The sequence below is a fragment of the Corvus brachyrhynchos genome, unplaced genomic scaffold (assembly GCF_000691975.1).
Source record: "Corvus brachyrhynchos isolate BGI_N302 unplaced genomic scaffold, ASM69197v1 scaffold227, whole genome shotgun sequence".
Classification (NCBI taxonomy): domain Eukaryota; kingdom Metazoa; phylum Chordata; class Aves; order Passeriformes; family Corvidae; genus Corvus; species Corvus brachyrhynchos.
The window spans coordinates 1,276,692-1,303,979 of record NW_008239290.1 but is presented as its reverse complement, the minus strand read 5'-3'; the positions used below and the strand labels follow the sequence as shown (position 1 = coordinate 1,303,979).

General features: G+C 39.1%; 1 long non-coding RNA gene across 1 annotated transcript in view; it reads right to left on the bottom strand.

The window, feature by feature from the left end:
* The window catches only part of LOC108448223, a 32,088-nt gene extending 4,806 nt beyond the window's left edge, over nt 1–27,282 (bottom strand). Inside the window, exons 1-2 of the long non-coding RNA XR_001864040.1 lie at nt 20,058–27,282; nt 5,200–5,331 (exon numbers count right to left, since the gene is read on the bottom strand). This is a non-coding gene — a long non-coding RNA (uncharacterized LOC108448223). The remainder of the gene's footprint in view (nt 1–5,199; nt 5,332–20,057) is intronic.
* Nucleotides 27,283–27,288: the final 6 nt, after the last annotated feature.

The window sequence follows — 27,288 nt, the reverse complement described above, 5'->3', positions numbered from 1 at the left end:
TTCCCTACAGTTTCCATCTGACATAAGAAAAATAATACAACAGTCTTGTAGAGCAGAGCCCTGAGTTCTAAGAGGACTAAGAGGAATTGATTTGTGTCTAAAGTGCAGAGTGGACTCACAATGCACCATTTTTCAGCCTTGTACGCTGAAGATCAGATATTTCTTAGGAGATACCCAGAAAAGTGTTTGGTGGCTTCTCATGTGCCTTCTGTTTTTAAAGTACTTGTGACTGTGGGGAATTGAATGCAAAGATTCAAATGGCACCTTTCAGTGCTGTACTCCTGAAGGCTTCACAATTTAAAAAAATATTTAATTGGAATGTTTTCACAGCCTGTTGAAAGTGAGAATCAACTTCACTCAGAAAGGCAGAAAAAAAAAATGTCTAGCACTGATGGATTTTGTGCTGTTTCAACTTGCTGTTTGCATCTCTGGCTCTGTAAAGAGTTAGTTTTAATTGCCTGAATTTCAGTGTCATTTATATTGTAAACAACACATGAGATGCAGTTGTAAGATTATCACTCAGTATAATAGTTCTCCCAAAGAGGGCAAAGAAAAAGGCACAGGCTTTACCATTACATTTTCACTGAGGGATACCCCATAGGTTTCAATGATCTTTGTAACCTCTCAAACCTATAACTGTGATAAGACCTATGTAAAATGATATAAAATACCCTCATGCTTAAAATGTAGATATGGGCAAGCTAAAAAAAATAGAGTTTGAGATTAATTCACTTCCAGTGCAACAAAAATCTACAGAAGAAGAAATATCTACTATAAATATAGTGGAAGTAGGAATTATTGGCTTTGATTATGGAATGCAAAGTAAATCACATTGTAATGCACCCAATCTTTTTTATATTTATTGACTTTTATTTGTATATACTACTCTCTTCCTCTAGTAGGGTTAATTTCTCTGTATGTTTTCTTCTGCTATATGTACTCCAGGTATCATTTCTATTTTAAAAGTCTGTGTGCTTGTAGACATACAAAATTACCAATGACACATTTTCTGTGGGGTGGGGGAGGGAAAAATAAGAAGGTACTTTGTTCACACAAATAAGACACAAAATTTTGCAAAGCAGGTAATTTCTTTGTTCCCATTTTGTTTTGGCATCTTTTATAATCTTCCTGCAAGTCCTGACGTGTTTTAACATTTGCTAATACCATTTCTTCCTGTAAGCACTTAATGCTCGCACAAGATTCCCTGAAATCTTTACAGAACAAAGCTCCTGCTGTCATCCTGTGGAAGTCACAGCTCCATGCCAGTGCTCCTGAGCAGAGAATTTCTCCTGGTCATTTCCATATCATGTAACAGATGATGTCATCACCAGAACATGCCTAGATAATATCCTCCTGCTATGAGAAGAGTGTGCCTCTCTGTTCACCTTTTAATTATTTTGCTCTTGATAGCATATATTAGCAAGTGTTTTAATATGCATCCATCTCCAACACCCTGATTTCTCAGGAAGCAAAGATATCTCCACACAGAGATATGAACATACCAGCATTGCTGACAATACACAGTGCATTGGGATGAAAAGTCAATCCTCTGTTGTGACAACTACAGTGGTTAAACAACTTTTACAGATATTTTAGTGACAATAAACAATCTGCCAGTGTTTGATCAATTTCAGGTTCTGAATATATTTGCAGAACCACCGATTAGCAAAAGAGTTGGGGTTGAAAGGGACCTCTGGGGATCATCAAGTTCAATGCCACAGGTCAAGCACTGGAGCAGGTTGCAGAGAATCATGTCCAGGCAGGTTTTGAATTCTTCCAGAGAATTTCTGGAACTTCTCTGGGTAGCCTGTTCCAGTGCTCTGTCACCCTCACATTAAAAAAGTTTTTTCTCATATTCAGAAGGCACTTCCTGTGTTTCAGTTTGTGCCCACGTCCACTTGGAAAAGAGTCTGACACCATCCTTTTGACATCTACCCTTAGGATATGTGCATGTATTGATAAATGATGTATTGCTTGCCCTCTGTCTTTTACAGGCTAGACAGAACCAGTTCATTCAGCCTTTTCTCATCACAGACATGCTTCTAATCATCATCGTAGCCCTCCACTGGATCCTCTCCAGCAGTTCCTCATCTTTCTTGAACTGAGGAGCCCAGAACTGCACACAGCACTCCACCTGAGGCCTCACCAGGACTGAGTAGAGGGGCAGGATCACCTCCTTTGACCTGCTGGCAATGCTCTTCCTAATGCCCCCCAGGATACCCCTGGCCTTCCTGGCCACAAGGACACACTGCTGGCTCATGGACAGCTTGTTGTCCAGCAGGACCCTTGGTCCTTCTCTGCAGAGCTGCTTTCCAGCAGGTCAGCCCCCAGCCTGTACTAGTTATGCTTCCCCAGGTGCAGGATGCTGCATCTGCCTTTGTAGAGCTCTGCCCTGCCAAAAGGTGAATCTACCAAAGTGACAAATAGGATAGGAGAAGAGAGCTACAGATGTGCATAGAGCAAAAGGTTCAACTAAGACAACAAAAATCTGGATTAAGGGGTAGTGCTTCAGGGTTCTATAAATCCATACGTTCATTATCAGGACATAAATTATATTTAAGAGGCTATAATCTAGACAAGTAAAATGTGCTGATGGTAATTCACTGTAGCCTAATGTGAAGTAATACGTGTATGAATCAAACATGATAAAAACTGCAGAAACTTACATTTAAGAAGTGGCCATACACTAGTTTATAAAGGATTAAACTAATCTGAATTGTATTTCCCTGTACAACTAGTTGGGAAGCTTTTTGTTTTATTAAAGGCTATTGCTTCTGAAAATGTTACAAACTTTTAATCAAAAGAAAAATGCAAGAAATCAATTCCTATGGTTTTCACATATTGAAACGGACCATCTTTATGCCAACACAGAAGAAAAACTAACTGAATCAATAGCAATGAAAGTAATGGAATAAAGTTAGCATATTATCATTTACACTTCCACAACCATTCAGGCACCAAGTTGGACAGTATCATAAATCATCTCAGGCTAGAGAGAAAGATCTGACAGAAAGGGGATTTTTGACAGAGGTAACTCCACATAAAACAGTGACCAGGAGTTGAAGGCAGTAAAATAAAATTTCTGGAAGTTTTAATCTTGATCTTTTCTACTACTTTATAGACAATGGTTTGTAATTAAAGAGCAGAGATTAAGCATTAAGGATTTTTTTTTTCTATTATTTGTAATCAAAGTATCCTTTTGACCATTTAAGCTTTTGTAGGCAAGACTAAATGTTTTAAAACTACAAGGCAATGTCACCTCTTGCTCTTAAAGGCTAGTTTCAGCATGTCAGAAAGTTAACAATGACAAATTGATGTGGAAAGGTCATGACATTTCATCAAGAGAGGTCTCTTGTTCTCAGGCAATCAGGTCTGTAAATACACACAATTCTGGAAAGTTCTGCTGCTCCAGTAGCTGCCAGTTTAGAAAATGTTCTTAAATGCCATGAATCCCTGTTCTAGTAAATCTGTTTCTATAAAAACAAGAGTCTTACCAAAACATAAATTCAAAGAAATCAATCAGTTTAGATTAGCAATGCGAATCTCGTGTTTCTGTCAAAACTATTTCTTTTGTTTAGTTAATTTCATTTATTTCTGTCACACTCTTTAGAAATATAGGAATGCACAGACAGGTAAGAAAGGAAAATTCAATAGCAATCAAATGAGCTGCAGAAAGGTTTACCAATGGCATAAACTTTTGTGTGGCAATGAAGGCCACTTGTCATGAACACTGAGGAGTGTTGCTCTGTGGGATGCTCTGCCCAAAAAAAAAATAGGATTCTATAATGCTTCCTTTCTGCTCTTATTTTGTTTCCATGGATCAGTAAATGTAGCTATTTAGGGAAGAGCAGGGATTAGCTCTTCAACACAGAAGTTATGTTTCCTTGCAGTTCAGGGAGAAATGCAGCCACATTAACAAGGGAAAAAAGAGAACCTGGACACAAAAGACACACACGCCCTGCTAATTATGGTCTTAGGGCACCAGGAATTCTCTGCTGTATTTAGTACTGGCAGGGGGGGAAAGAGAAGGAGATAGTGTGTGGTTCTAAACTATGGGTTAACATAGCTGCCTACAGACCAAGAACAGTAATCTCTGCCATATAACACACCACTTACAAAAAAGTGCCTACTGTTATCAGCTGAACTGGAGCACAGCTCCAATAGTTCAGAGTACCTTTACTGAAGGGAGAAAAACTAGCTCAGTAGAGGCAGGTGGAAATTTCAGAGAAAAGAATGAGGTTCTGCCAGCTTCCTATCGACAGCACTGTGTTCTACAAGTACTTCCACTGATCTGTGGAACTATTCATGCAGTAATGTTCTTTGTGTAAGGGAACAAAACTGGTTAAACGTAAATTCAACCTCAGCGTGGTTAAGGTGCACAATCTGGCTCATTTGTTTTGTAGCTACAACCCACTGACTTTCTAAATTATTATGAAAGTATCAACAGCTGTTCTCTCCACCCAACTATTTCGTATTGAGCTGGAATGCACACTTATCCATCAGTAATGAGAACCAGCCCTTTCAAAAACTATGAATAAGCAAAGAAAATCATACTGGAAAAACTGGAGATGTAAAAAGTTATTTAGAGATAAAAATATCCCAACTGTCTCAGTGAAAATAACACATAGTTGATCCACATGAAAAATCACCCTTGTGAAATGGGGAAAAAAAAGAATGTTCTGTTTCTGTGCTAGGTGAATGAAAACCTGTGACAAATTTGGGAGGAGAGATTCATCCACCCCTGGGGTAAAATGTTATTAGCATTTACATACACAAAAAATGACAGCTGTTAACAGCTGAAACTCATAATTTCCTTCTGATCCTTAGCTGTCAGGGGACTTTACAGGTAGCCCAAGACAGAAGGACATTACAAGTGCAATGAAGAATTTTGCACTGCACAACATTTCTCAGCAAAACCAGAGCTCTCACAAAAATATCTCTACAGTATTTAAAGGCGTGAAATGAAAGGAAAACTGGTACCTCTGCTATTCAACAGAAAGACTGTTCAAGCCCAGGTTCAGAAAAGCATTCAAAAATAGTTTATTTTTGACAAGGTTCTCTCAATTTCAGTTTTCATTACATGTGCTATTCAGGAAGGAAAAGGGGGCAAAGAGCACCTAAAAATTCCTAGCAACCATCACAGGCACACTGCTTGTTCTTGACAAGACCTCTCAAGTCCTTTTTTCTCTATGAAATTACCTGAGTTAGAACTAAGATGGAGACTCTTGGACTGTTGTGCTTCCTTCCACTGTAAGTCCCAATGCGGGTTGCATGAAATGTCATCATCATCAACAGCACCCAGCTCAGCACCCAGCTCTGCACCAAGTGTAACTTTAAAACAAAACAAAAAAAACCAAAACCAACTTTGATATTAAACTTAGAAATATGTTACTTTATCCTACATTAAAATGAGAAATACAGCTAATGCACTTTTTCAGATCTTAAGCTTTAAAGTTGTGTTTCCAACCAGTTTGCAGGCCACAGAATCAGAGCTGAAGACAACAGAGTGCAGATGGACTGCACATGATTAGGAGGATATCCTGCACCAGATAAGGCAGGTGTAGACAGTTGTGTAGCATGTAACTCATTACTGGACAGAGACAATGGCAGGAAGTAAGGTAAAACTCTCAAGCAAGTACATCTAGGCTGTGATTTAAGCAACCATCAGCCTGTTCTTGAAGCCAAATGTGTCTCTCATACTCCCTGATGGACTCTTTAGATGATAATTAGCAATAACTAGGGAGAAAATGTCACCCTTGCTACTCAATGCATGCACACATATATAGTTGAGGGGCAAGATTGGCATTATTAATCTCCTCTGCTCTTGTTTTGTTGTTGATGATGAACAGCCATTGTTCCTGTAAGCTTTTCTGGAGCTGCCCAATGCTGCAAACTGCCAGAGTAGTGGGATTTATGGCCAGTGCAAGCTAGAGCTGTCTTGCATAATATGGGGTCATAACTGCTTGGCTACAGGCACCACAAAACTGGCAGAGCGAGAGCTGGTGCAAAGAGCTACATTAACAAACAGGCACTAGCCCAATCCATTATCCAGTATAAAAGGATGGGCATGGGGATGGGGTCCAAAGGAACACTGTTTACTCTTCATCATTGCTAACAAAAGCAGGAGAGTCCCACACACAGTGGTTAGAAGGATAAAGAGCAGTGGGTAACTAACTGTTCTTTACTGCACCCAGCTGGCAGAGGAAAAGATGAAATAAATCCCTTGGAATAAGTAAATTCACAGGAAAACTATTCCTGACTGCAAGCCATCTGTAGCTGTAAATGTTCCATGAATAGCAGTTTATATGAGACATGTTTGAAATTACTGAGTAGGTTAGCAAGACTATTTGGCCTTAGGTTTCAACACAAGATTTTTAGCTGAATCACTGAACTGGTGTGCCAGTTTACTGCCTCCATACGGCATTTAGGTTCTCAGCACATTCATAGCTAATGAATACCAAATGCCCAGAGTGAGACCAGCAAAAACAACAGAAGGAAGAAAACAGCAAAATAGCAGGCCTAACTAGAGAATTAGGGATACTCTGGTTTTTTTGTGCAGCAGAAAAACTATGACATAGTTGCCATCACAGAGACATGGTAAGATGACTGATACATATGGAGTGGAAGGAAAGGCAAGGAAGGAGAGGCGGTGGAGTGGCCCTGTATTTTAGGGAGGGTTTCAGTTGTATAGAGCTTAGTGATGGCAAAATAGGGTTGAGTGTTTATGCTTAAAAATCAGAGGAAAGACTAACAAGGCAGATATCACAGTGGGAGGCTGTCACAGACCAACCAAACAGGATTAAGAGGAAGAGGAGATATTTTATTTCCATTAGAAATTAATATTTCTATTTCCTGCCAGGAGAAGTCAGAATCACTAGCTCTTGTTCTTTGGAGGACTTTGGCTTACGAGATATCTGTTGGGAATAAAATACAGCAGGGAGGAAACAGCCTAGGAGGTTCCTGGAGTGTGTGAAAGGTAACTTCCTGGTGCAAGTGGTGAGTGAACCTATAGAGAGAGCCAGTTCTTGTGAACAGAGACAGACTGGTGGGTGATGTGATGCCCAGTGGCCACAAAATTATAGAGCTTTCTTTTCTGGTCAGCAGAATTGCCGCCTTGGACTTCCAGAGGGCAGACTTTGGCCTGTTTAGGTGACTGTTTGACAGAGCTCCTTGGGACGCAGTCCTGAAGTGCAAAGGAGTCCGGGAAGTCTGGACCTTCTTCAAGAAAGAAATACTGAAGGTCCAGGAGCAGGCTGTTCCCACGTGCTGAAAAATGAGCCAGTGAGGAAGAAGATTGGTCTGGCTGAACAGGGAACTTTGTATGACATTTGGAAGAGGGAGTAGACAATGTGGGAGGACTACAAGGTTGGTGTGAGGTTATGCTTGGAGAAAACTAGAAGGGCCAAAATGCAACTAGAACTTAATCTGGCTACTGCTGTAAAAGCCAGCAAATAATTGTGCTAGAAATAAATCAGCAAGAAAAGGAGGGCTAAGGAGAATTACTGGAAGTGGGGGGAGAGGTAGTGATGAAGGAAGAGGAAAAGGCAGAGGTACTCAATGCCTTCTTTGCCTCAATCTTTTAATATCAAGACCAGTTGTTCTCTGTGTCCCCGGACCCCTGAGCTGGAATACAGGGATGGGAAGCAGAATGAAGCTCCCGTAATCCAAAAGAAAATGGTCAGGTACCTGCTACACCACTTAGACAATTGCAAGCCTATGGGGATGGATGGGATCCACCCAAGGGGACTGACAGAGCTGTTGGAAGTGCTCACTCAAGCATTTTCAACCATTTACCAGCAGTTCTGGTTATCTGGGGAGGTCCCAGTTGACAAGGAGTTGGCAAATGTAAAGCCCATCTACAAGAAGAGCTGGAAGAAGGGTCTACAGGAAGAAGAGGATCTACAGGCTTGTCAGTTGACCTTGGGGCCAGGAAGGGTCATGGAGCAGATCATCTTGAGACCCATCCCACAGCACATGCAGGACCGCCAGGGAATCAGGCCCAGAGAGCCTGAGTTTAGGAAAGGCAGGTCCTGCTTGATCACTGGTGAGGTTGCACCTCAAAGCCTTTGTTCAGTTCTAGACCACTCACTACCATAAAGACACTAAGGTGCTCGAGCATGTCCAGAAAAGGGAAATGGAGCTGGTGAAGGGTCTGGAGCACAAGTCATATGAGGAGTGGATGAGAGATCTAGGGTTGTTTTTCCTGGAGGGAGGAGGGTCAGAAGGGACCTTATCACTCTCTATGACTACCTGAAAGGATGTTGTAGTGAGGTCAGGGTCAGTCTCTTCTCCCAAGTAACAAGTGACAGGATGAGAGGAAATGGCCTCAATTTGTGCCAAGGGAAGTTTGTATTTGGTATTAGGAAAAAAATCTTCATTAAAAGAATTACAAAGGAAGGGTTACTGGAAGTGGTTGAGCCACCATTCCTGAAAGTGTTCAAAAAAAAAATGTGGTTGTAGCATGGCTTAGTGGTTAAGATAACAGTGCTGACTTAATATTGGACTCAATGATTTTAAATATCCTTTTCAACTTAAACAATTCTACGATTCTATGAAAAGTCCTAAGATACTCACTGTCATGATCTGAGCATTACTGATGCTCTTATAACTGCCTTCCTTTTGTCAGCAGTGCCAAACTGAGAAAGGTGCTCATGCTGCCTTGTAGCTCACTGCCTGCTCTGAATTCTCACCCTTGAGTAGAATGAGTTTAAACCTCCCTTTTACATGACAATGTCCAACATTGTAAAGCATGTTCTTGAGATGCTGGGGAATGAATGAAATTATTTTCAGCTCTCCCTCTGAAATGAACTTCCAAATCACACTGGGGAAAAAGAGATTTATTATAGAGCTCCGCACATTCATTTTGGCTTTTCCTATTCTTTTTCCATTACTTGAAAGCATGCTTCTCCTACCCATATTAAGCACCTAAAGCTATTGCAGGCTTTATATTTAAGACACATAAAATGGTTAAAGTATTCTATGCTTTTGGTGTAAAGAAAAAAATTAGAAACTTTAAGGCAGCTGCTACCTAACTGTTATTGAAACATAATCTTTTCCAGATCAAAGTACATTTGTGTCAATATTTAAGTGATTTTCAGAAGCAGGGAACACTTTAGTGGTTAAAAAAATTACTAAAACCATTTTAAGACACAGATATTGCAACAAAACCCAAAATGGCAGATTTCTTTGAAGACCTGAACCCAAATTCTTAAGTAATGAATAGCTCAATTAAGAGTAGTTTTTCTTAAGAGTCCAAGTGTTTCTTTTCATCTTCTGCTTACAAAAGAAAATCAAAGAAAAATATTTGGCTGTGAAAACTTTTCCTTCTATATGTCTGGATGCCAAATTAGCAGTTACATGATTTATAGCTGCCATGAGATACATTAGTAGTGTGCATTAAAGTGAAGCCTCTTGTTCCCTCTTCATTTGCAGTGAATTCACATGTCTTAAATTACAAACTAATACTGGGCGTTAGGGTTTACTAAGGAGATCTGTAGTTATACTGCACTTCTGTACTACAAAGAGAAGGGCTGCTGTAACACCACGTAATTTGATACACTAAGATTTTTAGAAACTAAATGCCAGTGAAAAGGAGAAAACACATCAGAACATAGTACACATTCATGAAATATTTGATCCTTAATCCACTCACAACCTGTTTGTTTACTTGTGTTGTAGAAAATGTGGCAGGACTTAGGTCTCTCTCTCCCTCTCTCCCCATACACACAAACACCCAACCACACCCACGGCCATGCATGGCTTATAAAATTCTTTTTATTGATCTTCAATTTAACACCCTTTAACATAATATATTACTGAGTTTCACTAAAATATGGCAAAGTGAAAAGAAAATAATTTCTCTGAGACTTTCATCACTTACAGTATCTCAGGCAAGTGCTCCCAAATTCTTCTTTGCTTCAGGCTGAATATAATATTGGCAATTTATTTTCAGTTTTTCATTGTAATATAATGGTATTTTCCCCTACAGATACCTGTAATTCCTCTATGGTTCATCTAGGCTATCATCCACAGGGGACTTCTACTTAAACACAGAAAGAGGAATTCTTCTTGAGATAATTGATACCCAGTATTTGTGATTAGGTGTAAGTCAGATCAATGCAGAGATCACTAATGATTACAAAGACACATTTTAAATCATAACAAAAATTCACTAGAAAAACATGGGGAAAATAAATAATTCTTTTTGCTGCTTCTTGGAATTTTTGTTTATTTTACTTTAACAAGAATAAAAAAAGTCACAGGATACTAGAAATTAACGTTTGAAATAAAGCCCACACCCGTCTGTGTTTTGACTATGCTTTCATCACTCTGTCTTGGTAATTTTGACCACGTGACAACAGCATGCATTTGCATAGAAATATTCCAGACTTTCTTATCTAGATCCAGTAGTAATAATTCTTTCTGGCACTCATATGAGTTTGGTTATTAAATATTTGTAAAGCTTTTCATAGACAATTGCAAACCCAAATTATACTTGTTTTGCTTTTTTTTTGCTAACATATATCCCATAAGCAATACCTGGACAGCCAAACTAAGCAAGACACCTGCACAGACTGCAAAAGCATTTTGCCACCACACACTGTGAGAACAAGATGAGAGATGCAAGGCTGTCCCATTTTCTAGCCTTATTTAACTGAGAATGAATTCCTTCTGAAAATGTCATATTCCTTCTTTAAGTACAAAACTGATATATCCAAGACAGCCAAAACTGGGACTGGAAACAGATAAGTCCATTTTTAAGAGGTTTTTTTTACTGTCCCGAGACCTAGGGAGATGAACAATTTCTCTGACAAAGGAACAAAGCCCTCCATAGGAAGAGGTTGTGGAATAGTTTAAAACACACCACACGAATGAGATGTGTTCTCATGGCTGGGATAAAATATTCTTTGATGTATTTCAATGAGAAGTTTGAGTCATAACTGGGAACTGTGATGAATAACAAAGCAATAGCTAGAAAAGGTCATGAGAAAGGGAAAGGAACACATGCCTGGCTGTGGCAAAGTACTAATTCTGTCTCCTGCTACAGCCAGCCTCTACCGACCTGTTCCTGAGGGTCCTTCACCCAAGTCTAAAAACCTCTTTAAGGCAATGGGACATTTAAATCCTGAGTATTATTTTCTTCTAATAGTACTGGTATATACTGAGGTGGTGGTGTGAACTGCTCATGACGCTCAAAGCTCTATTTCTTTTTGCAGTAAAGTCAAGCAGTGGTGTGTTTGCTTCCCCTGGATGTAAATGCTGATGAAGGGTACCTTGCAGCATGAGTTACAGAAATACTGTCATGGACAAGACAAGATCTGCTTGTTCTCTCCAGTGACCTTATATAGCAGAGAAAATGGAGAGAAAAAAAATCTGAGAGCGAAGAAATTCTCTCATCTCATTAAAAAAAATTTTACATATGTGAGACTATTTCCCAGTAAATCAGACAGAGAAAAAAGCGGACGCTGCCAAAACACACAAACAACATTCCTTGCAAAGTGGCAGGACAGTGATACCTTCATTCATCACGTGCCTGTGAGATCATAGCCAACACCATGTTCCAGATTGACAAACTGTCAAGATACAAGATAAGTACTTCTTTTCACACAGGGGCAGCAGAAAAACTGGTGCATTATGTGTTCATCAAATAATCACAGGGTTTTTTTGTATTTAAAAAAAAAAAAAAACCACGAAAAAAATCAAAGAAGTTGGATGGGAAATCTCAGTTTGCTCCTCTTAAGAGTGCTATATAAAGTATTACAGCTTTTATTAAAAAAAAAATATGATTTTCTTGTTCAATTTCACAGTAGTACTACATCTTCAAACCAGGGCCAAAGCAGAGACTGATTTATTTATGGATCAATAAAAATCAGGTGCTCTTATAAATCTCATTGCCCTCTCATCTTCTGTGGCTCAGTTAGCATTCCTAGTTTTTCACCAAATGAAGCACAGTGTCTCAACACACCTGGGAGACCCAGGGCCACCTGCTACAATAACAATTAATACTTTGTAAGACCTTTCATGGTTCACAAACCCAAAGTAACATGCAAATCATATGTATTATATGTGAATTATAGATATAAAAATGGGGATCATAGATATGATAATTTACATATAATGATAATTTATGATATTTTGGGCTTGAAGATAGGAATATGGTAACTGATTGAGACACAGAAAGTAGGCAAAATAGCTTAACTTGTTCATCAATGACTTGAGCAATGGGATGGAGTGCCTCCTCAACAAGTTTGCTGATGATACAAAGCTGGGAGGAGAAACAAATACGCAAGTGCTGTGCAGCCACGCAGCAAGACCTGGACAACAAGCTGCAGAGATTGTCAGAGAAGAACCTAATGAAGTTCAACAAAGGCAAATGTAGGGTCCTGCCCCTGGACAGGAATAATCCCGCTCACCAGTACAGGCTGTGGGCTGAACTGCTGGGAAGCAATTATGCAGAAAAAGACCTGGGGGTATTGGCAGACAACAAGCTGTCCATGAGCCTGCAGTGCCCTTGTGGCCAAGAAGGCCGATGGTATCCTAATGCATTAGGAAGAGCACTGCCAGCAGGTCGAGGGAGGTGATCCTGCCCCTCTACTCAGCCCTGTGTCCAGTTCTGGGCTCCCCAGTACAAGAGTGACATGGAGCTCCTGGAGCAGGTCCAGCAGAGGGCTACAAAGATGACTGGGGGACTGGAGCATCTCTGTTATGAGAGAATAGTTTGAGAGAGTTGGGCCTGTTCAGACTTGAGAAGAAGAAACTGAGAGGTAAACTCATCAATGTCTATCAGTGGCTGAAGGGAGGGTGTCAGGTGGATGGAGCCAGGCTCTGCTCAGTGGTGCCAAGCCACAGGACAAGAGGCAACAGGCAGAAACTGAGGCACAGGAAGTTCCACCTAAACATGAGGAAGAACTTTACCGTGCAGGTGACTGAGCACTGGAACAGGCTGCCCAGAGAGGTTATGGAGTCTCCCTTGCCAGAGATATCCAAGACCAGTATGGACACAGTCCTGTACAACTTGCTCTAGGAAGACTCTGATTGAACAGGAAGGTTGGATCACATGAACCAGGTCCCTTACAACCTTCTGGGATTTTATGGAAAATCATGTTACTGCCTGATCTAGTATTTGGCAACCTCTAGTGCTCAGTATGCTTGCCTCCATAAGAACTATTCAATATCTGTAACTGGTCCTAAAACATACTCTGTTTCTATGATGGTTTTCCCCAAACTTGTTGGTCCACAGGCAACAAAAGCAAATAAGTAACCCACTACTTAGATTTTCTTATAGACCTGGGGAAGAAAATACATCTGCAGAAAGTGACATAAGACAGTTTCAGAACCTGTAAATTGGGGCACTCTGTGTTACAATTGTGGCAATGAGCAGAAATGGCTCTGTTTTATTCTCACTGAGTAAGGAATCTCTGGCAGTATTTCCCTTAGCCTTGTGCTGATCTACAGATCTTCACTAACTTCAGTTCTGATACTGAAAGGACTTAGGTCAGTCACCATGACTGCATACAATCACAATTATCTAGGAATCACAGTAAACAAACCACACAGGAATGACTCCTGCCTCTCACTGCAGGTATTACTTACTTAAGTAAGTAATTAGGTACTTAATTAAGTATTTAAGTACTTACTTAAGTAAGTTTGGAAGATATTCTATTCAGTATTCTGATCCACCCCAAGCTTGCTTCATTTGGAAAACTTGACAAATGTTGTTTCAAATCTGTATTGGTATTTTTCTTCCAAGAATTCTGATCTTATCAGAGCAAGACCATACCCAACATGACAAATCATGAGCCTGCATAGCAGATGTTATTCACTGAATTCAAAAGTTACCTTCGATCAAGCAGTGTGGGTATTGTCAGGAAGAGTATAAGCCTTCTAAGAGGACAAAGTTCATGTGTAACATGAGGGCCACAAGCCAAAAGAACAATTTTGTCTTTACTCCTCAGGAAACTTATTTCTCTTAAGAGTAATCCCTGCTGTGCTGAATCTTAATTACAGGGCAAGTAGATTGCAACATAACTAAAGGAATACATATGGGCCATTAATTTCTCCATATAGAAGTTTATAGTTTACTCATTGCACAAATTATTTTAAGGTAGCTGAATACATAGATACAAATGTTTTCAAGGATGAGGATCTGGCTATTACCCGTGGGACAATTTTACTTGCAGTCACTGTGACAGCTGCTATTGCAGGACAGTTTATGAATCCTCAGCAACTCCAGACAGCCTGTATAAATGCTTTTAAGTCTGAAAGATAAACAAGTCTCTTTTATTGAGATATATCCAAACCTTGGGAGCTGCTGATGGCAGAGCATTTGCAGCCTCGCCCTCCTGCGCTTGCAGCCGAGGAGCTGGGGCTGCTGCCCTGCCTGCTGCCAGCACTGTGATGCCAAAGGGGAGCATGGAAAGTGACTAAGACATACATATGCCTCTGTATCTATTGGTGAACACACACACTGGATTTATTTGCCTCTAAAACAATCTTTAATGATTTAGTACTCTCAAGTTACGTGCACTTAGCCTGGACTTGTGTCACTGAGATCAACTACTGGCAGAGGAACAGAGCCAGGGCAGCATGAAAGCATATTCCTAGTGCTGTTATGTTCATTGACACGTGCAGTTTGCTCTTCACTGACTACTTTTGTTCCCATGGCTTGCTGGGACCTGTTTCATATTGGACTGCAAGTTGCTATGAGCAAAGTATGTGTGTACTTGGCCATACCTACAGGACCCTGGCTTGGGGCTTAATTGTTTTTATTATAAGTAATGCATAATAAAATTAGTCACATAACCCAAGAGAATAAATAGCACTAGGCAGTTTCTAAACAACTTGCTGATGGGAATTATACAAATAATTCAACAAGTATTCAGTATGAGATATTTGACTAAAATAAAAATATATTTGACTAAAATAAAAATGTCTCATGAGTCACTATCTATAGGCAAAGCTGTCCATGACAAACTTGAACTGAGCTCTACTTCATGTGCAAAGGCTTTACTTCCAATTGCTTAGAACTTTTCTAATTGTTAGCAGTTTTAAATGAAAGTTGTCTATTCTACCTATTACCTGAGTTGTAATATTTCTGAGAATGAGGTAGGGAGAAGAAAACCCAGCTGTTTGGTGTCATATGAAAATATTTTAATAGCGTTCAGGGTTTTACAGTTTGAAAGGAAACAACAAAATACGTTTTTTATCTTGATCAAGAACACAAATCAAAGAGTTCTGCTAGGAAATATTTAGAGATATTTTGATGAAACCTATGTGCACAGTGAATATTCTTCGAATGTGTTTATTATTACTGTCAGAGAAATTAACCAGGGAAAATAAGTCGTGTCTTTTGGTTACTGACAAAAGCATACACACCTTGCTAATTATCAAAAATTAGGAGGATCCAAAGCATGTTGTTAGAGCTGGTATGTTAGTGATCTGTATGTTAGTGATGAACATACTGCTCACTGCAGGGGGTTCGGAATAGCTCACCTTTAAAGGTCCCTTCCAACCCAAACAATTCTATGATTCTATGAGTACAGTGTATGCTAACAAGGTCAAGCTAACCCAGAGTCTTATAATACAAAATTAATTATATTTCTTTTTTCTTTTTCATAGAAGCTATTTCATATTCACAAACTTATTGAAAAATGTCAGCAAATCAATTTGTCTTAAGAAAAAGTAAGTTAAGCTCTATTCTGATGGAGCTAGCATAGTGGGTAATCTCAGTGTATACTACAATATGGTTATGGCCTAAAATGTTAACAGTTTAACACAGTAAATGACACTGGGTAGTCCATAAACCCAAGCATGGGCTGTGCTAAGTGTGCTGATAATAGAGGCAGCCCCATACTCTAAATTCAGTTCTCTTTCCCGTGCACATCTTCACTCCTAACATTTGTGATGAGTATGATAAAGTTGCCACAGAAACTGACTTTATTCCTGATGGTAGCTGAGTTTGAAAGCAAGAAGACAGCATGCTTTAAACTGGACTGACAAAAGAAAGACACTATGGCAGTATATACATTTTAGGACAAAGTATATATACATATATTTATATTTATATTTATATTTATATATTTTTAATAAACCTTTGTGTTATTTGCACCAAGAATTCACTTGCTTTGGAAAAAAGGTCCTAATTCTGATCTTACTGAACATGCAGGTTTGTGCATTGCAATGACATAAAACATCAAGATTATAATTTCTAAAGTTTATATAAGACAATTTCTAGCCATGTTCGTGAAAATGGTAGGGGTATGGTAGAAGTAAAATTATAATCTCAAGAAGAACTGCAGAATATATACAAAGAAATATGAATTCTGTACTACTTTCTTAATGATGAATGACAAAGATCATTAAAGCTCCAGATAATAGATTTCTAGACATAATTTACTTCATGCAACGTATAATGAGCCATCCATCTTACACGGTCTGTCATTCTGGAGAGACAAGACAGTGGAGTTGCTTTGGGTTTCTGTTTGTTAATTTGCTGTACAATTTACTGCTGAAAGCTTGAGCAAGACACAGTGAGTCTATGGTCAAGGTGTGACAGAACTGGATCAAGATCAAACAGTACCCTAAAGTCAGAGGGACTTCAGGTGAAATCTCAAAGCCTGTGTAAATAAATCTCCAGGAACAATTCTATCAATCTTCTGTAATCTGCATTTTTTTTTCTGCCATCACTTCATGGTGTTTGGAGAATTGATTAGAGGTGTTATAATTGGACTAAATGCTAGCAAAACAGATACAAAACAAAAACGACTCAGAGTCCTCCAGGGGAGACAGGCCACAGGAAAAGCAGAACATTGTCTTTATTTCTTAACCTAAATTCCTGATCAACGTGTTCCATTGAAGGCAGTGAGGTTTTCCAATTTTTATTGCATTTGTTTTAATTAAGACAGATTCATACTTTTAAAAAATCATTTTTATGAGTCACTGTAGATTTTGAAGTTCAAGTATTGTCTGCCAGTCAGAATACAAAGGCTCAGATACATACCTCCATAGAACTAACTTTCTATCTTATGCTCTGATATTTCTAGGGAAAAAATCAGGGCATTTTCAGAACTTCTATTTCTCCTGTGGGGCCAACCACAGAAGAACTGAGAAACTTAGAAGTGATTCCCTTGGACACTGTGCTTTCTTTGCAAAGGTGAGCACTCAAAAAGATAGCTCATGATTGAGCCCAAATTCATTGTGTCAACAGCCAGACTTTCTTTCTTTTAGGGCTTTTTTGGCTGGACTTCCTTATACTTCTAGGAAGTTCTGAAGATCAGAAAAAATAATAACTCTGTGTGCAAAAGATATTTTTCTGGCTTTAAAAAGATTCTAAGGAATTGAAAATGTTTTATGCTGTTAATATTAATATCAAATTATAATATTATGAACTTCCCACAAAATATTCAGTGATAGAAAAGACACTGTGTCATTGGGCAGTTCTATTATTATCATGAAAAAAAGCACATGTAATGATATGCAGTGTTTTGAACACCACAATTTATTGGCCTTGATTTACGATAAGACTGAAGCATATACTCACTAGGACTAAGCTTGAATGCTTTCCTGATTGGCACTTCATTAAATTTGAGGAAAAACATAGCCTGCTTTTTCATTTTCAAATTCAAGAACCATGGTATGAAAATTAATTTCCTTTAGCTAAAAGGAAGAGAAACCACGTAGGAGCTAGTACTGTCCCAGTTCATACAAACCATAAATGAAAATACAAGCTTAACTTGCACTACAAAATCCATTCTAAAACATGCAAAGAACCTCTGTGAGTTATCTTGTTCTCCCTTGTTTCCGTCTCCTTTCTGCTTCCAAAAAAATCCTCTGAAGTTGGTGATGATTTGGCAAAAGCTCTGAGTTCCCCATCTGGTTCAGCCTTTGCTTCCTAGCTCAGAGCAGAATCACTAAGGTAACTTTCAATGCCAGACTAATGCTCCCTGAGGGTGCTCTGACAGTGCATGTGTGACTAAATGACACGTTACACTGCATATTTCACACTGCGAGAACTAAAGGGATTTAATAATGTTTATTGCCTAGTTAGAGTCCTCCTCTCCCTCTCTCTAGCCTTCCTTTCAATCCATAAACCTATGCAGAACTGATGGATTGCACAATATTGCTGAGGAGTATACCCATTGTTTCAGCAAAGGAAGAGCTATTTTTCAAACCACTCATCCAGAAATTTGGCTGATCACAATAGCACTCTAGGTGCCTTAGGGTATTTCCCTTTTCTTCTAGATAAGACAAGACACTGGAGAATATGTAATTAAAAAAAAAAAAAAGCCAACCAAATAACAGGAACAAAAAAACCTCCAAACCCTACATATGGCAAAGTAAAGCAAACAGGCATTGGAATATTTTGCTTTTGTGACTCATTATATTCCTGAATTGGGTATGACAAGTATGCTAAAGAGAACATTTGGATGCTTGACTAGCTCTGGATGTCCTGAATTTCAGCCTTACTTCAATTCAGTAGTGTACCTCTGAGATGAATTTTCTGATCATCCTCACTTACCAGTTAGATTCACAGGGGACCAGGCTCTGGATACCCATGTGTTGCGATCCGTTTTAAACCCAGAAAAGCAAAGCAAGCTAAGTCTCTGTGCATAAACCATAAAGAACTTAGAAGGTTCAAAATATTCCCAGAAACAAGGTTAAAACCAAACGAGGTTACATGTTGATGCCAAAAAATGGATGTATTTTATTTAATAGTGAAAGAGGCAAAGAGAAGGGAAGAGAAAAGAAAGAAAGAAAAAATAGAAAAAGAAGTGTGCGTGAGGGGTGGGGGAACAGGGAGAGGTGACAGGGGTTAGGTGGAAGCACATCACCCATCCGAGGGTCCCAACGACGTCTCATTGCTCCCTTCCATCTGGTCTGCTGGTGGTGAGGGTCCCCCATTGCCACACCGCCACACGCCAAAGAGTACAGAATCCCGTGCAGAGATGGCAGAATCCCATGGATTAATGCACACTTTGGGCCAAGTGGGAATGCCCACGTGTCTCCCTTTGCAGGGGCCAGCCTGACACCGTCCCTTGCAACACTGAGGGTCTGTTGCATCATCTCTGGCGCTCTGGTGCTCGGTCTGGGGACCCCTTTGGGGGGCCCCTGTGCTGTGGATAAGCTTCCCCTCACCACAGTGAGGACCCCTCAGCTGGCCTCTGCACAGTGGAGGATGGGCAGTCACTGCGCCTCTCACCAGAGGCTTTTCCAAAATACCCAGAGCCTCTCCTCCCTCCACCCCTTGGTTCGAGGGTCTGTTCGAGCCTGGCAGTTGATAGCCCTGGGGCTGTGGTCCTCATCTTGGAGGTGTTAAGCCTGTGCTCAGCGAATGTCCCCAGCCCTGAGTTGTTACTTTATCTTATCTTCATCAGCGAGCAGCGGTAAGGCCTCAGTCAGGGCCCCATTCAGGGTGCAGTAGTCTTTTTTGCAGCTTTTGTAATACAGTTTTAAAAGTCCTTCAAGAAAATATTTAAGTCTTAAATGATAATATTTCAGTCTCTGACACCATGTGAAATTTCTTTCAGATTAAATCAAACCTGAAGTGGGATCCCAAAGGATGCTCCTCCAAAGTCTAAAATATTTGGTCCACGGCCTGTAAAGCTGCAAGTAAACTTCCCCTGAAGTCCATATGGTGTCAGTGTCAGACCTTAGCACACATTCATTTGCTCTCCAAGTGCTTCTGTAGTGCTGTACTGATTGTTGCTATGATCGCTGCCTCTATGGCCACATTAGGATACAGTTTGTGCGCACAGTCATGAAACCTATTTCTGCAAATAAGAAAAGAGTTGCCTACAACCATTCTGGGAAATCAGGCTCAGTGAGTGTTCTTTCTGTGACACAGCTACTCTCCAAATGCTGCAGGTCAGTATTTCAAAGCATATGACAGAATGACTAAAGCTGAAATCAATAAAGGCAGAAACTCCGGGTGTTTAATCCCTTAAGATTTAAAGATCATTTTTATTTGTAAATAAAGGTATGTCTAACAAAAATTGCTGTTCAGAGATTTTCAAAAGATGTCACAATTTTTACTGTTGTTCTTATATTAACATACTTACACCTATCTATAGCTTCAAACTGGTGAACCATCAATCCATTTGATTAAAAAGACCATTTGCAGACCCATGTTCATAGTGCTTCTATATGCCTGTAGGGGGAAGATCACAGCAAATTACTACAAAACCTGATGGAAGTCTCCAGAAGCAGTAAAATTTTAGTTTATTGCCAACACGTGTGACCCCAGACATGATGAACCCCACTAAAAGCATTTCGGGCAAGTATATATGTATGAACACGTGAGAATGATCAGAGAAAGCTGGATAAATTACTCTATGAAAGCATCAGTGTCTCATTACACAAAGAAAGAGTAGTTTGGCAGAAGCAAGTATTTCTGCATTCAGAAGAAAATGGAATATGTACACGTGAGTTGCTTAAAAAGTTGAGGTCATAATATTTGTGTCATATTACAGACTTTTTTTGAGTATGAAAGCACATTTGTGCTGTGTTTCTTAAAAAAAATATGTACGAAAAGTAGATAAAAATGGAGTCCATATTTTCACTGTATTTGGGGATCACACAGGTAAGAGCTGAAAATAGTTACTAATGGGAAAAGTTTTGTACGAAAGCTCTCGCTCCTTGCAAAGAACAGAAACAGAAGACAGTGCAATAGAACAGAATATCAATGCGCACAGCTGGTTAGGAAGAATTTTTGACTCAGGCAAATGCTGGAGGAAAAATTGTTGCTCTGCTGCAGTTTTCTGAGATGTAAAGCCCTAGATTTTTAAGCAACCATTTATGGAGCAAGCAGACAGTGTACTGTAGAAATGAACTTGCATTTATAGGATGTAGAACAGGGAAGAAGGTAATAGGTCTTTTTCAATCCAAATACACTGTTCTTTTCCTTGCTGAAATTAATTCTGGAAAATGGGTCCATAGATGATGATCACTGCTTCAGAGCCAAAGTTGCAAAATCCAACAGAGTACAGTGTCAACTACAGCCAGGGAGTAGTTTCAAGAGACAAAATACAGTTTAATGTGACTGGTTTCTCAGCTCTTTTTCAGAAGGGTATGCTGAATTTTTTTCAGAAAAGCTCTAAAATATGAAGGAAGTTCAGAACACTGAAGTACACTTTTAAGGATTCTTTAATTATCTTGTTTCAGACATTTCAAACTCCTGACCAAGGCTACTCTCCGAACAATAAAGTCCCATATTAATATATTTTTCTGAAAAGTATTGTAGGCTGAAGCCAGAGATTAAGTTAAACTAACCTATGTTAGTGTCTTTGGAATATTGTTGCCTTTTCTCTCAGTGATGCCATAGTAAAGATGCTGGTCAATGTAAAGAACAAAACAGGGTGATTACTCAGACTTTTGTGGTTTCAGTGTTAGGTTGGAACAGAGTTTCAGTGGCAGACACAGCTGGATAAAACAGTGATTTTATCAAGATGGAGAAGAGGACTCCAAAGACTGCAAGAGTCCCCAAAGGTCTTCAAAGAAGAAAATATCTTCATATTTTCAGACATATCATATTTGTCTTTTTGATTGCACTCTAAGGTTCATTAAGTGTAGGCAGACCCTACATTTAGCTCAGGAATACACAAAATCAGTTATTCAAGAGTGCAGTCAGGCTCTTAGGCACCAGAAAGCAGATCAACTCTGCATCCTGAACCTTGCCAGCTGCTTTTGTTCTCCCCCTCTCACTTTGTTAGGGCTTTGTTTACATGGAAATATGCTATAGGGAGTGTATCACTTTTTAAAAACTATATTTAATAGAGTAAAATGATGAAATGGCCTTTTGGTGAAGATGGCTTGGACTGAAATTCATATATAGTGACGATCAGGATTAGGGGTTCCAAATAGAATGGGTGAAACACCATGAAATACTGTAAGATGACTTGAAGTATTGATTAAGAGTTCACAGCTTTCCCTGATAATGAATGGCATCAGTCTATGGAGATTTTTTTGTTGTTTTTTGGTGGGCTTTTAGCCCTTTTCTTGCAACACTTTGTTGTTTTTAAGTTAAATGCTTGTACTATAATATCTTAAGTTTATAATGGCATTCTAGAAGGAGAGCTGTCAGAAAAGCTAGAGCCACTTGCTTGTTCAATGGCAATATGTTTTGTTGAAAAGCTTTTTAGGAGTATGTGGAAAACATAAGTGGTATCTGTTCTGGTAATACCATAATTGTGTGTCCCACAAATTATACTTGGTCCTTCAAGGCTCCAGCATGGTAAATCCTGGTGATGCATTTCCTCATAAAACATATCAATACTCCAAAGCAGAGAAAAATACCCCACCACTTTATCAAAAATATAATTAGAAATAAATATGAGATTTCAGAGACTACCAGAATATTGATGTGTAAAAATCAATTTAATCATAATCATAGAAACCCATATTCTTTATAATACACATCAATGATTAGTAGAGTTAACAGTCTGTGAGGTAATTTTTCAGGTGATATTTCAATTGGCCATGCAATGATATTATTACCCCTGGAGGTATTTAAAAGACATGTAGATGTGGCACTTAGGGACATGGTTTAGTGCTGGATTTGGCAGTGCTGGGTTAACGGTTAGACTCCATGATCTTGAGGGTCTTTTTTCAACCTAATGATTCTATGATTCCACTGCCATAATGGCCTTGTAAAGGCAACCACTCCAAATGCTCCTTTCTGGAATTTCACTCTGACCGGAGTCCACAGCTGAGACTATTTGGCTTGGGTAAAAAAAAACCCCAAATCAGCATAAAAACTCAAACATTTTTCTCTTAGGATTTGTTCCTTGTGAAACAATTTTTGCAAGGGCAATTGTGAGTCACCAGAAGGACACTATGACACAGCAGCCCTGCTGATGGGGTGCAGAGGCACATTGGATAAAACGGTGCACAGCTGAAGAAGCAGCATCAGAGGCTTTGCAGATGGAGTATTAGAGATCATGACACTGGCCACAGGAGTACTGCCAGGCTGGTTGCACTGCAGTTCCTCTACAGTGACCTCCACAAGGCTTTCTTACCCTACTAAAGAAAAAAACTTACTCTTCATCCATATTATGGATGAGTAAGATGGATCCTTTTCATTTCCAATTCTACTCATTTTCTATGTTCGTTGTTTAAAACTGGTCACCCAGCACCAGCATATTTATAAAAACTGATTAGTTCTATCAATCTAGCTGCTGGCTTGTTTATGAGGTTTGTTATTTACAAGATAGGAAATTAAACTTTGCATAGTGAATAAAATCAGATTGTTACTATTCCAGTCATTAATTGTACTTCACTTGTAATTTTCATACTGTCAAACATATATTCCAGTTCGCAATTAGTTTAACAGCTTTTGTTTATTCCATCATATCAACTTTCCTCTTAATTTTAAAAAACTTATAGGTTTCCTAATCTGAATCCTGTAATTTCATTATAGAATTATGATTCCAATGCTGATAATACTTTCCAAGGCAGTGTTTAATTATTTTGGGGTGGATTGAACCAAATGTTCGGGAAGAAAAAGAGGACAGAGAATACAATATCACTTACTTGATAGTTTGGTGTCATTATGGATTTCACTCACTTATTCTGACCTGGATTCTCAAAGAGCCTTCTGCAGATGCAAAGCATGCCTGCTCACTTACAGCCTGGATATTCCACAGGCAGAAAGAGAAATTTAACTGGATAACCGGTCCCACACACAAAGTCCACTTCCTACATACATCTGCAGTTACTTACACCTAATCACATCAGTCTAAGTCTATTTATAAAATTGCTTACCTTCTCACATTGCCTATGCAAGCATAGGAAAAAGAAGCTATAAATGTCCCTTACCCCAGTAGTCTGGCCACATAACAGATATGCACTTCCCATTTAACTTCCCACACTGTTTTCCACTTGAATATGAACTACAACTCTGTTACTTTAAGAGACAATCTATTTTTTGCAGAAATATCATACAAAAGCAAAATATTAAGGATATTTAATGAAGCCCCATCCTCAAAACATAATGGAAATTGGACAGATTACAAACAACTAAGTGAAAATTTGACAAATATTTTAGGCTTTACAATATTAAAATTAATCCAGATGATCAGAATAAATTAGGTTAGGAGCTTGATTATTATTGTTTAATGCAAGAATAGCAGATCCTGATGGACACTCCTATTTTTATAAACTATATTTCATTCTGTCACTTTTGCCTGCTTTACAAATAATTTTTAAAATCTAATGTTAGACACACTACTAAAAATTGAATAGTTCAGATGTATAATTTGGAAAACTGAGCCATGAGACTTGTGGATGGAGAGCTTGTCACTTAAGAATGTGTTTGTTTGTCATTTGGTTAAATCAGATCCAGACAATGTAAGTACCACCAGATGGGAAGTATTAATTACAATAATAGTAATAATAATAATTACAATAATAATAATAATAATAATAATAATAAAATTTTAAAACCTTCACAGAAGTACATTTGAGTATGCACTGATTTGTACTGGTACATAAATACACAAATGAAATCTGTGGAAGTAAAGATACATATGGGGTCATCCTGAAACTTGCAAAAGCGTGGAGAAGCCTCCACCGAAGGAGTTCAACTTCTTCTGAAAGACAGTGGAAAACTCCAGCCAAGTTTTATAATGGCTGAGTGAAACAGTCACAGTAATTGAATCCTTCTCCAGCATAAAAAACTAGATGGCTTGTAACCCAGTATTACTGCATCAGGCCATATGTGCTGGATCATTAAAGGCAGTTAAATAAACAGATAAGCAGGAAATCCAGTCTGGCTTTAAAAATCTAGAGTGCAATCAGCCACTTCCACAAACTTAGTGAAGTGATCCAGAGCTCAGCAATGAACAATGAAAAATGTTTATGCATTTTACTCATGAATTGTCCTTCACTGAATGCTTGGGGCATGCAAATAAAATGCTTTGTTTGTGGGTTTGTGACATTGAGAGAACAGGTACTCTTAATCCATAATAAATATGTGTTTTAAAATCTGTTCTTTAAAACAATACGTTAACAAGGAAATGAAAATCAAGAAATATCAGTAGCCTGTTTTTCAGTGATTTTTTCAAACAGATATTAATAAAAAAAATATATTAATTAATGGAAGAAGCACAATTTTTACTTAGTTTAGGGTACAGCCAGCCAACATATCTAGGTGATTGATATCCAGTATGCATAGTCTTGTTCGAATGGTCTGCTGAAACCAGAACAAAATGTCTAAATCTGAGGCAAAATTAAACACTCTGAGAGACAGGAACAAAGCTAATTATTTGTAAGGCAGATATTATATATTGGTATTTTGAACTGATTGTTTATTTTGCCTGGAAGCAAGCCTGTCATTTTTATACAGCTTTTTGGGGATTTTTTACCAGTTTTATGCCACTGGGTAGTATCTACTGATGAAATGCAGTCAGAAGAGCTTTCTGCATAATTGCACTTGCAGTGAAGCAGTCAGATCCTCTTCTTCAGCACTTGCTTGCTCTCACACCCACATATTCTTATTCGTATGCAGTGTCTTATCTCTTGCTGTCTGGCCTGTGAATTATGTGTCTGCTTTTATGTTTTCTGCCAGTGTTTGCTCATCACTGGTTGGTCATTTTTCACCTCCTGAGCTACACAGTCATCACTGTTACCACTCATACTTCCATGATAGAAAATGAAAAGTATGTCCCTTCACTTCAATATTTAACCCTGTTTCTGCTGAAAGAGGCTGAGGACTATTCTAATCACAACATGTGGAAGTTTTTTTCCTAATCAAGATGTATCTAAAGCTGAAAAATAAGGTAATGTTTCCATAGTATATTGTTACTAAAATTATCAGAGTCAGCAACAGTCTTGGTCTCTGTCTATGAAATACTGGGCCATAACAGATGACTGTGAGGTTAAGTCTGCTCTTCCATATTATGGTGCACAGCAGGCTGAGTGGGGGAGAGACAAATTAAATGGAGATGCACACAAGTGTGTGCGAATCAGAGAACACTGCAGGGCAGCAAATGGCTTCCGGAAAGCAGCAAGAAGCACTTAATCAGAGGGACCATGTGAGTGGCAGGAATTTCTTGCTCCCTTAGCTGGGAGGTGTGAGAGCATCTGCTCCAATGCTGCCATTAAGTCATCATAAACAACCCCCATTCTCTGCCTTGCAGCACTAAGAGTCAGATACTGGTGGAATGACTGTCTTTCTGGTATTTCTGTCAAAAATACTTCAAGGGCATGTGGGAATGGAGGAAAAAACCCAACAGTTTTCTTTTCAGACTGAATTACCAGCACAAAAATACATCCATTTTAATGAAAATTCTGTTTACATAGCAAAGTGTTCAAGAAATTGAAATACCTATGGGATTTCCAGTAGTATATCCTAAGAGGATTCCTCTATTTACTGTGACTTTTATTAATAAATTAATTGCTGGCAAATTTGTTACACATTGTGTGCACAGATCTTCAATCGTCTTTGGCTGTGCATTTCTTTAAAAGCACTTTGTTCTTGACAATACCACGAAAGTCTCTAGACTGAAATGAGTCTAGAAATGCCAGAAATAGTAATATTTATGCAAATTCCTTGGCCCCAACTGAAAGTCAAGAGAAAAAAAAGACAGTTAACCATTTGCTAGAAAAACACCAGTATTGCTTACAAAGGGAAAAAAAAAAAAAAGACTTAAATGACTATTTATTTCTGAAATGCTGAGTCATGGAACCAGATATGCCAGAAACCTTGCCAGGATATGTTTCCCATCCTGTTTGGGGTTTTTTTACTGAAAATGGATTGAGAGAAATGAGTGCATTCTCCAGATCACAGACTCTTTGGCAGCAGTTACCAGAAAAAGATTGATCATGAGAACAAACTCATCTCCATCTGGGAAATGGGTTCCATGGGTTCTGTGCCCATGGCAGAAGGGTTGGAAACAGATGAACTTTAAGGTCCCTTCCAGCCTGAACCATTGTATGACTGCATGGAATTACAGTCTGACGGCCCACTTTGCACAGCAAAGCCCTGTGGCCAGACACAGGTGGGACTCCAGCTTCAGAAGCACGAGACTGTCTGACCTGACCCCAGGGTCCAGCCACACCCCTCCTGGGGTAGCTCTGGGGGAAAAAAAAATCCCCCCTCGCCCAGCCAGGGCACTAGCAGCCTGCCAACATGGGTGAAGCTGAGCTGATCAGAGGCACAGTCAAGTGCCTCTTACATGGTCAAGTACCATGACAAAGCTGGCCAGTCCTCAGAGAGCTACAGGCATGTGCTGGAAGTCATAGCCCCTTATTTCCAATAGACACTCAAGGAAAATCAGCACCCGAGGCAAGGGC